This window comes from Cupressus sempervirens, chromosome 2 (genome assembly GCF_028749045.1).
Source record: "Cupressus sempervirens isolate cs-2001-9-10 chromosome 2, ASM2874904v1, whole genome shotgun sequence".
Classification (NCBI taxonomy): Eukaryota; Viridiplantae; Streptophyta; class Pinopsida; order Cupressales; family Cupressaceae; genus Cupressus; species Cupressus sempervirens.
The window spans coordinates 211,939,680-211,949,693 of NC_143119.1; positions in this window are offsets into that span (position 1 = coordinate 211,939,680).

The following is a 10,014-nucleotide window of genomic DNA, read 5'->3' on the forward strand; positions in this document are numbered from 1 at the left end:
TGAGGCTGAGATAGGGATCTATATTATGCATGAGTTGAATGTTGTCATTCCAAATCTTATTTAGGATGACCATGAGGATGTCCTACCCAAGCTACCATTATTTGCATGGTTTGAGCATCAAGAGTAAGAAAAGCAATTAGGGGAGTCATGGCTCTCTCAGGGGTTTGATGGAGACATTTTTCCTTCAAGGACACAAAGAATGATCCTATTCATCAAGATGAGAAGCATCAATGCAAAGGTGAGCCACCTTTTGTATCTGATTCTAGTGGAATATGGTATTGTAGTCAACCATTTGATGGTGGAAGGATGCTATTTAAACATGTTTAGCATTCCAAGATTAGAAAGAAGGGGAGTTATTTCAACAAGCTAGTCAACAACTTTGTTTGACTTTTTCTCTCTGTTGTTCATGAACATAGTTAGAGTAGTTTTTTTAATATTTTTCCTACTTTCCAAGAAGTGCACGTGCACATGTTGTTGTTCCTTTGGAATGACAATTTTGAGGAGTTGTACAGTGGTAGTTTTCCTAAATTTTTGAAGTTACAGAGAGTCACAAATTTTCAGTGTTATGGTTTTTGGTAGGGAGGATTTTCATGTTTTTTGACTCTATATCCCAATGGATGCTAAAGGTCATTGGTCTTACACATAGCAGGCTAGCGTGACCTATGAGTCGCTAGCATTGTTGGCTATTTTTGCCCTCCTGCTAATTTGGAGACATTTGAATTTAAGATTAGTAAATGTTCATGTATTTAAAATTCAATTAGGACATGTGGACATAAATCTTTCAATAACCTTGGGTTATACCTCTTTTTCTAAGTTTTTTCACATTTTAGTGGTTTTCATTGGTTCGCATTTTGTCTACCGTTAGATCTAAAATAATCCATGGCTATTACTTTGTCACTATGTGAAGTTACAAGGTCATTATCCTTGGTGACAAAGAAAAAGGTTGGCGCATGGCATGCAGGTCATGTCCTCCTTGTGGGCCACAAAAAAAGCAATGTGACGAGGTGATGATTTAGACTAAGCTAGCATATTGGAGACACTTCATTGGTCAAGCTCTAACAATGTAGGCAAAGGGTGTTCTATGTTTCATCCATCGTCAGATCAAAGATGATCTATGACAGGTGCTTTCCCACAATATGGAGATGAATGAACTTTAATGAATGTAGGTGAACGCCTTGTTGACATGTGGAATTATTAAGGTCACCTTCCTTGTGAGCCACAAAGTGGAACGATGTTAGAACTTTTCAAGACCAGTGTGGATATGTTAGAGCAATGTGGCAATTTGACAAGTTTTTATTGGTCAACAATGTTGATTGTGTGATTGGTGGACCAGTTACATTTTGATCATCGATCATTTAGTGATCGATGATCAATGCTCTTCCACATTATGTAATTTCTCGATCTTTAAGTAATGTGGGAAAGCACCTTGAAGAGATATGTCCTCATGGGGTAGTTGAAAAGGAAAGGCAGGAGTAGTTGACAGTTAACATTGCAGTTAAGTAATCATATCTTGGTAGCCATTGTAGTTAAGTTGAAAAGATGTCACAATTAGTAAAGATAAATAGGGTAGTCAAACTCATGATGATTCCATGAGGTGGAAAAAATAAATAACATGGTTGGTCCACATGGTTCGTCTTGGTTTCTTGACTGGATTGACCTACTAATTTTGCTAATTTTCCAAGCTAGGAACAAGAGAAGCAAGTCTTTTCTACGTGATCTGATCTCCATGATCGATCCCAAGTTATGACCATTATAAAAAGTTGTGGACATGTTGCTTACCTCCAAGTTATCCATTTGAGGGAATTTTTGCATTAATAGTGCCATTTATGTCAAGATGAGGGTTTCTTCCAGTCAAGGATTCAATGATTTTCATGCATCCAAAGATGTATCAGATCAAATCTATCATTCAAATCTTGCCCAATTGCTCTCTATCAATCTTAAATGTATGAATGAAGTTTTGAAGCAATTTTGAGTTGTGCTTGAACTATAAAATCAACTTGTGTTGTCTTCTCAAGGGTTATCTCTTTTCTAATTTTTAGAGCTCTTATGTAATTTTTCCTATGCTTAATAGAGATCTTTTCTACTGTATCAATTTTCTAGTGTGCACTCTTGTGACCTCTTTTGCTTAATGTATTTTGACAATTGAAATATCATATGGTCATGTTCATACTTGGCGATTGATTTGATCAAGTGAATCCATTGTATTCCTTCTCTGATTGTGTTATCTTTTGGCTTATCTAGGCTATTGAGATTGAAAAGGTGTAGATAATGGTATATTTTGAGAAATCTATTAAGTTCTATTGCATTAAATGGAAATGAAGTAGATCCACATACTATTTGGTGCATCACCCTCTAGATTAGATGAGGTAGTTTTGCTTACATGCATTCCTTCTCCCTTTTCCTCTTAAGAATCAATTAGGTGCATCTTGATAGTAAAGGAAGTCGGCCTTCTCCAGAGACTCAACCTCACAATTTAAGTCCCATAACTTGGAGGTTGTTTTCATGTTATACAAGGTTGTCTAAGACATATTCCCTTAACATTTACTTTTGTTTGCTTGTTTGATGTCTACTTGGCATTAGATCTGCATTCATATGCTTAATGTCCATACTTCTGACAATTGTGGCAATATCCTTCAAATCTTTGTGTGCTTAAAGTCTCAATTTTGCATTCATGTACCTGATGTCCTTTCTTGTTGCACTTATGATAGTAACCCTTGAATTTATGCTTGGGGTTCTAATTTGCATTGTTGCTCCTATAAACATTTGTTTTATTACCCAACTTTCCCTAATTATGACAAGTGGGCTTGTAGTTCTTACCTTTTTTGTTTCTTTGTTCACCAATTTTAGATGATTCTCCTTCTTCATTAATGGCTTCACTAGGTTTGTTGAAACTTTCAGAAATTACTTTTTCTTTTCTTAGTTCATTCCTTAGTTATTCATTATGTAATTTAGGTTTGTGATCTTACTGTCCTTTCAATTTAATTCATGATTGGAAATCATTAATTGATTTATTGTATCTAGTTGCATGTTAGCAATCCTTTGTCCCTCTGATGTCTTCTCTTTCAGTTTGTTGGCCAATGTTGTTTTGTCATCTTCAATCATGACTTTGTCTTCCTCATCTTTCTTTTTCTTCTCGGTCACCTCACATAGCAATGTTGATTGGACTTCTTGTTCTATCTTAAGATTTTTTACCTCTTCAATTAGGGCACCATTCTTTTCCATCAAATCTGCAACTATTGCATCAAACTCACTTGAGTTCCCATTCTCAAACAATTCAGTAGTGTCTTCCTCTTGGTAATGTGTGTCATTTTCCTCAATAGCTACCTCTTTCCTTCTCTTCAATGAGTGCTTCAACTCATCTCTTGCTTCATTCAACTAATGTAAGATAAGATGTATTTCAATCTTTTGGTTATCAATAACCTTTCCCAACTTGTAGATTTCCATCTTCAAGATCTTTCCTCAAAGTTGCAAAGCTTTCCTTTCTAGAGAACAAGGCTTTGATACCAATTTTGGAATTAACAATGGGAAAGTAAACTCTTAGAGGGTAGAGGGGAGGGGGGGGAGGGGTGAATCAGTACTTCAAAAATTTAACCATAAAACATTCACCACACATCCATCTCACAATTTATCATATAAATTGAAATGGCTAGCTACACATGTTCATCCATATCATGAAACAATTAACATATAACATAATAAGTTTGTTACCTAGAAACCCTCCAATGAGATGGTAAAAATGGAGTGGGGATGACACCTGCAAATCTTCACTACTGCAATTGTAAAGAGTATCCAATGCAAGTTACAATTGTTTGATCATAAACTATGATCTACCCTATGAAAGGTTTGCCTTGTTAAAGACTTACAAAGATTGTTAAATCTTACCCTATTAAAGGATTTCAACACCCTGCTAAAAGTGTGCCTTGTTAGAGGACTTAAACTTGCAATAAAACAAGCACCCTATTAAATGATTTACAAATGCCTATTAAGACTACTTAGTTAAGAGATTTTCACTAATTCACCTATTAGAATGTTTCAATCTATATCCTTTAGTTAGCACCTCTCTACTAGATATCAAATCTCCTCTTTCCTAATGTGTACTTGATCCTCTTGATTAGATGTATCTCTTTTGTCCTTTAACTACTCTACTTTGTTCTCTCTAACCAATTCTGCAATTCATTCCTCTCTTACAACCTCCTTAGTAACCATGAATGCTCTCTTTGCACTTAGCATTCACCCTTCTCTTCTCATCTGCAGATACAAACTCTTTAGGGTTTTCCCTCCTTAAGAGGAATTAGGTGAGCTAGGATTAGGTAGGAATCAATGATTGCGATTCATCCATTTTTGTGCTTAGAACACCCCTTTATTTGATTAGTTTCATGTACTAGATAGGGATTCTCAATATACCTTCATATATATCTTCTAGAATCATAAAAAAATCCTTAAGTTGGTCCAAAAATGGTTTACATAGGAGTTTGTGCCATTACAAACAACTATGCCAAAAATTGTGTCATGAGCCCAAATTGAAAGGATATATGAATATTCAAATAACATATTATATAATGATAATAATTAAGAATAATAATATTAAAGTAAAATATATTATAATCTATTATATAATAGTGATATATTTGACAATAATATATATATATATATATATATATATATAAGATTGTAGCATAATTGTAATGTAAAATATTATATTATAATTATGATATTAATGAGTTAAATAAATTAAATAACAAATAAATATTTTGATTATAAATGATACCAAATACCACTAATAATTTTATAATGTACCTACATGGGTTATATTATGAAATGGACATATTCAAGAATAATATTATAATATAATTGATAATTAAATATTATTATAAACAATATATAAAGAACATATACTACGTAATAGTATTAAGAATAATGATATTACTAATATTATTATTAATATAATATATGATATGTTATAATATAATTACATAAATCAATAAATATAATTTATAATAATGATTGCGTTTGATAAAGTAAAATAAACAAATATTAAATATATATATCATTTATTGTTATCTTATATCAAATAGATATAATATTATATCAATTGATAAAAACATTAAATAAATAAAGAAAAAAATAATAACAATAACTAATTATATAATAATCATAATAATAATATTAAAAATAATTGTCAAAGACTAAATTTAATAAAGTAATATTAAACAACAATAAATAAATACTATCACATAAATTATTAGCATATATGCTATTTCAAGATATCAAATTGATATAATCATATATTATATCAATTGATATATTGACAATATGAAAATAATATAATTACATTAATTATAATATAATAATAATATAATAATAATATAATTATATTATAATATGTTTTTAGATTACGATAAAAATAGGTTTTGAAGGGGCTCCAAAACACTTCAACAAAAATAGAAAAGATAAAGCACTAAAGTCTACTAGGTTTTACAAGGATCTTAAACCTACTGAAAAAACAACATCAAAATCAGGTTTTACAAGGACCTAAAACCACACAAAGTATCCAATAAAAGTACCCAGGTTTTACAAGGACCTGGAACCTCGTTTAAAGACTAAATAAAAACTAGTAAATATGACCAAAAACATAAACCATTAACCAATACCAGCAAAAAAGACCAAGAGCAGGGACAAAAACCAAAGATCAAAACCCAGTGAGAGCTGGAACTGCAACTCTTTAATCATTTGTACAACCTCTTTTCCAATCTCTATAGTGTCTTGAATAGAATCAACAGTCGAAACACCAACAACCTCCTGAGCCTGCTTCCTAGAACTCTGCCTGGTTCTCTTGCTTGGACCCCCTGGTGATATAATCTCTTCGTTTGTGCTTTTTCCAAGACTAGCAGTAGTAGCATAGATACTGGAAGTCACCTGTTCCATTTTATTACCACTTTCCTTAATCCCACCTACACTTCTAACTAGCTAATTTTGGCATGGTCAATATCTTGGTTTTGTTGCACAATATCCATTTTCTTTTTTAGACCCATTATATCATTATATATCCATGAATCAACTTGAAGCATGGAATCGACTTTGAGCTTAGTAGAATGCAAAAAGGAAAGCATAGTTTCCCTTTGCGGAGAATCATTCTTGTCCTATTCCACAACCTCTCTGGTGGGTGAAGGAGTCTTATCTATTTGTTCCTCCTCCCTTATATCAACAGGGTCCTCATTCTTTTCCTCTTCCACAACCTCTCTGGTAGGTGAAGTAGTCTTAATAGTTTGTTCCTCCTCCCTCATAGCAACAGGGTCCTCTTTAGCCTTTTCCATCTCTTCTTCACCAGCACCAGTATCACTCTGATTACCCTCATCACTAGTATTACCCTATTTTGTGTTTTCTTCACTATTTTCTTCCTCATCCTCTTTCCCACTTTTTCCTTTGCTCTCCGAGTAACCTTCCAGGTTGGAACTAAAGTCTCCAACTTTCGTGTTTTCCTCTTCCTCTAGAATATCATCCTCTTTCCTTTTAGAGTTCTTAGACTCAGTGTCCTCTTCCACCTTGTGCTTTTGAGAATGCGAGGTTTTTTGTCTAAGAATCCTCTTCTTACCCTTAACATTCTCTTCATTCTTACTCTTTTTAGAGTGAGAATTAGTGGCAAAACCCTTATTTTTATCTAATGAAGGAGTGGAAAAAATGGACTTATTTTTATCATATTATAATATGTTAGTTAATATGAAGTTTGATAATAAACAAACACTATTGACAATAATAAAGAAATAAAGATATGAATAGAAAACCAAAAGGACACGACTATTTGATATTGAAATATAAATGAAGAGCAAGGGATATATATCAGAGGAGGAGATGAAAAAGGACAATCTAGAGTTGGACAGTATAGAGGGACAATACAAAAACAAAAAAACAACAAGTAAAAAGACAATGTTCATTGACAAATGGCATTTGATTCAGATTGAACAAATACAAAAAAATAAATTATTAGTATACAAGAAAAGGCATCAGACATAGTACAATCATTAAAGATATAAAGATATCATACAACAGAACCAGTGATCATATAGACAACAATGTCATCAGAAATATTAGTAAATGTTATTATGAGAAGTATGAATTAGAAGATACCTTGCTAGTAGAACAAGAGGGATAACAACTTATTCTTTATCTTTGTTTTATATTGATCTGGTGGTTGAGCACCTGCCTATTTGGCACATTTCAGTTGCAAGCATATAACTGGCAATCTGAGACAATACGATAGTTGCAGAAGTTACTGATTTGAGGTAGAAACAAAGTCATCTTAGAAGATCATCTCTTTGAAAGATAACAGTAGACTGAAAGCTCAGCATATGGATTATTATGAAACAGATAGAAAGTAGAAGCGAATAAGAAAATGCCCTAATCAGGTCATTACAGCAGCCCATGGAAAATTGAGCAGCTTTCTTTCTTAGTTTCATTGGTGTGAGTGTTGAAGTAGCATCTGTCAAAGTAATCATCAAGAAAAATATGGCAAAAAAGATACAAATAAAAGAAAAAGTCACAAAAAATGAATGACCCCCAAAAAGGGTTCATTACAAACTGTTTACTCAACACTTGAAAGCTCTGATGCTCAACATTCACTATATCCTTAATGTTGTAACTTGGCTTCTGAATGACTCAACATACACTGTTTTACTCGGCATATGACTCAATCGACATATATGACTTGCTTGTCACTTGAGTGACTCAATAGATACCATTCGCTTACATATACTGGTGCTCGGCACTAACTACGTATATTGCTCGACATAGACTACTTACTCAGCACATACTGAGTTCTGTTAAGTAATGACTTAAGTGTTTTTTCGCTACCTTATCAAAACCAAAATGAGATCAACAATATATTGAGTGATCAAATCAAATCAACTTTTACCAATCCCTAACATGTCACCTAGAGGTGACATATAAATTGGGTACATTAGCATGTTTTACAAACCTTGTTATCAACCAAATTGATGAGTCACGTTAAGGGGTGTACGATTTGTTTTGGTGGTAAAGTTGTAAAGTCAATGTGTATTTAATTTTATAAGATATAAATGAGAGTTAGAACCCTCTTGGAACATATATATTACATTAAATGTTATTACAAGTGGGGGCACTAAAAAGCATTATATATATTATAGTGAAATGAATTTATAAATTTACTCAAGATTTAACACTTTTCCTTACTTAGTAGAATCATGTTACATTTGAATCTATGCCAGTTCCTACTTTGATGTTGTCTCTATGACACTCGATAAATACACAGTTGCTAAATTGCTTCCCTTCATAAGACATGGCCATAATGCAAAAGACTCAGGCTTTTGGACTATTCTACAAATAGGAAAATATTGACAAACCCTAGCTAAAATGTGTGAAATCTTTCATGCTAATCCAAATGACAATCTTGATGTGATCAATGCTAGCAGACAATGATACTCGTGTAAATCTTGGTAACATTTGTTGGAATTTTTCTTTTCAAAATTCAATTTCTTCTAATAAGATTCTATATAAATAATATTTTTCCATTTTAATAATATGTAAAAAGTTAAAAGTTTATAAAAAAATTTGAACTTCAAAATTCTAAAATCTGTTTGGTTGGACTATTTGCATTTTAGCACCTAATGGATGCAATAATTTACCTACTTATAACTAGAACTAAGAATTAAATAACATTGTTGATATCTATGTAACATTGTATCCTATCTTTTCCAACCAAATTATACTAGACCTATGTTCTTTTTGTGCCAATAAATGTCTAACACTTCGTATATAATATACCTTCTTTGCTAAAGTGATAAGAAGTGAAATGACACTTTATGTCATATTTATTTAAGGAGGTAAGGACATAATAGAATTTGGTTCACTAAAACATTACTTGGAAGCCATTAATAATGTAGGCGATCTCACAAATTTTACAATGAAAATAAGTCTTATGCATCAAAACAAAATAATTGTTCCTATACCATGTTAATCACTTGCTACCATGAAGACCCAAATGTACCGACCAAAAAAATTAATAATAAACCCTTTAAAAAACCACCCCATTCTCTGCCAACCACAATTAATACAAGAGCCATGTTTAGGAATCATAAAAAAATGAGGTTTGACAACCAAAGGTCATAGTATAATCACTATGCAATGCATTTAGTTATTACCAATTTTTATAAATCTAAAATTTGAGGTTTAATACGTGTCCATGTAGAGGAAGCATATTAATAGACTTTACCCACTATGCAAATCGTAAATGACGAATTAGATTTCTGCAATCTTTTTTTGGTCGTTTCTATATAATTCTCAACTTCTTAAAGGTATTGTTCTAGTTTCAGTGAGATTTATTCTATGCACAAGGATCAACAAGTGGTCATTTCAAATGGACATCCAAAATGATGGAGTGCAACCACCTCAAAAATAGCCAACACTTATGTACAAATGTCTTAATACTCATTTAAAAATTGCTAATATTGACGCACAAATGTTCCTAAAACATATTTGAGTAGTCATTGAAAAATATCTTCTACTTAGAATACAAGTGGGTGACAAATTTTTTGATAGAACTTTTAGCTGTAATTTTTATTTTAATTTTAAAGTGAGTAATTGAGAAGTTAAATGTGCATGGAGTTTACAGCTATATTAGAACATAGACAGCAACTAATGCTCTTTCCCTATTAATGAAAGGGTGAAGTTATGTTTTTAATATTAGAAACAACAAAAACAAGAGATATGTTATGAAGATAACAAGATATAAACCTAATTTTTCTGTCTTCTCATTGCTATACATTTCAACCTGACCACGTGGTCTAAGCTTCAAGTTTTCTTCTTAAACTCAATTAGAACTTTAAGTAAAAGTAACTTACCTTTCTTCTTAATGCTACCTATTTTCTCTTATGTTTATAGCATTCTCTACATTCTTCTTCATCTTTCACTTCGATCTTCCAGAGAATAGACATCTGTATTCTATTTGTATGTATTTTGAATCATACTCAATAATTCATCATG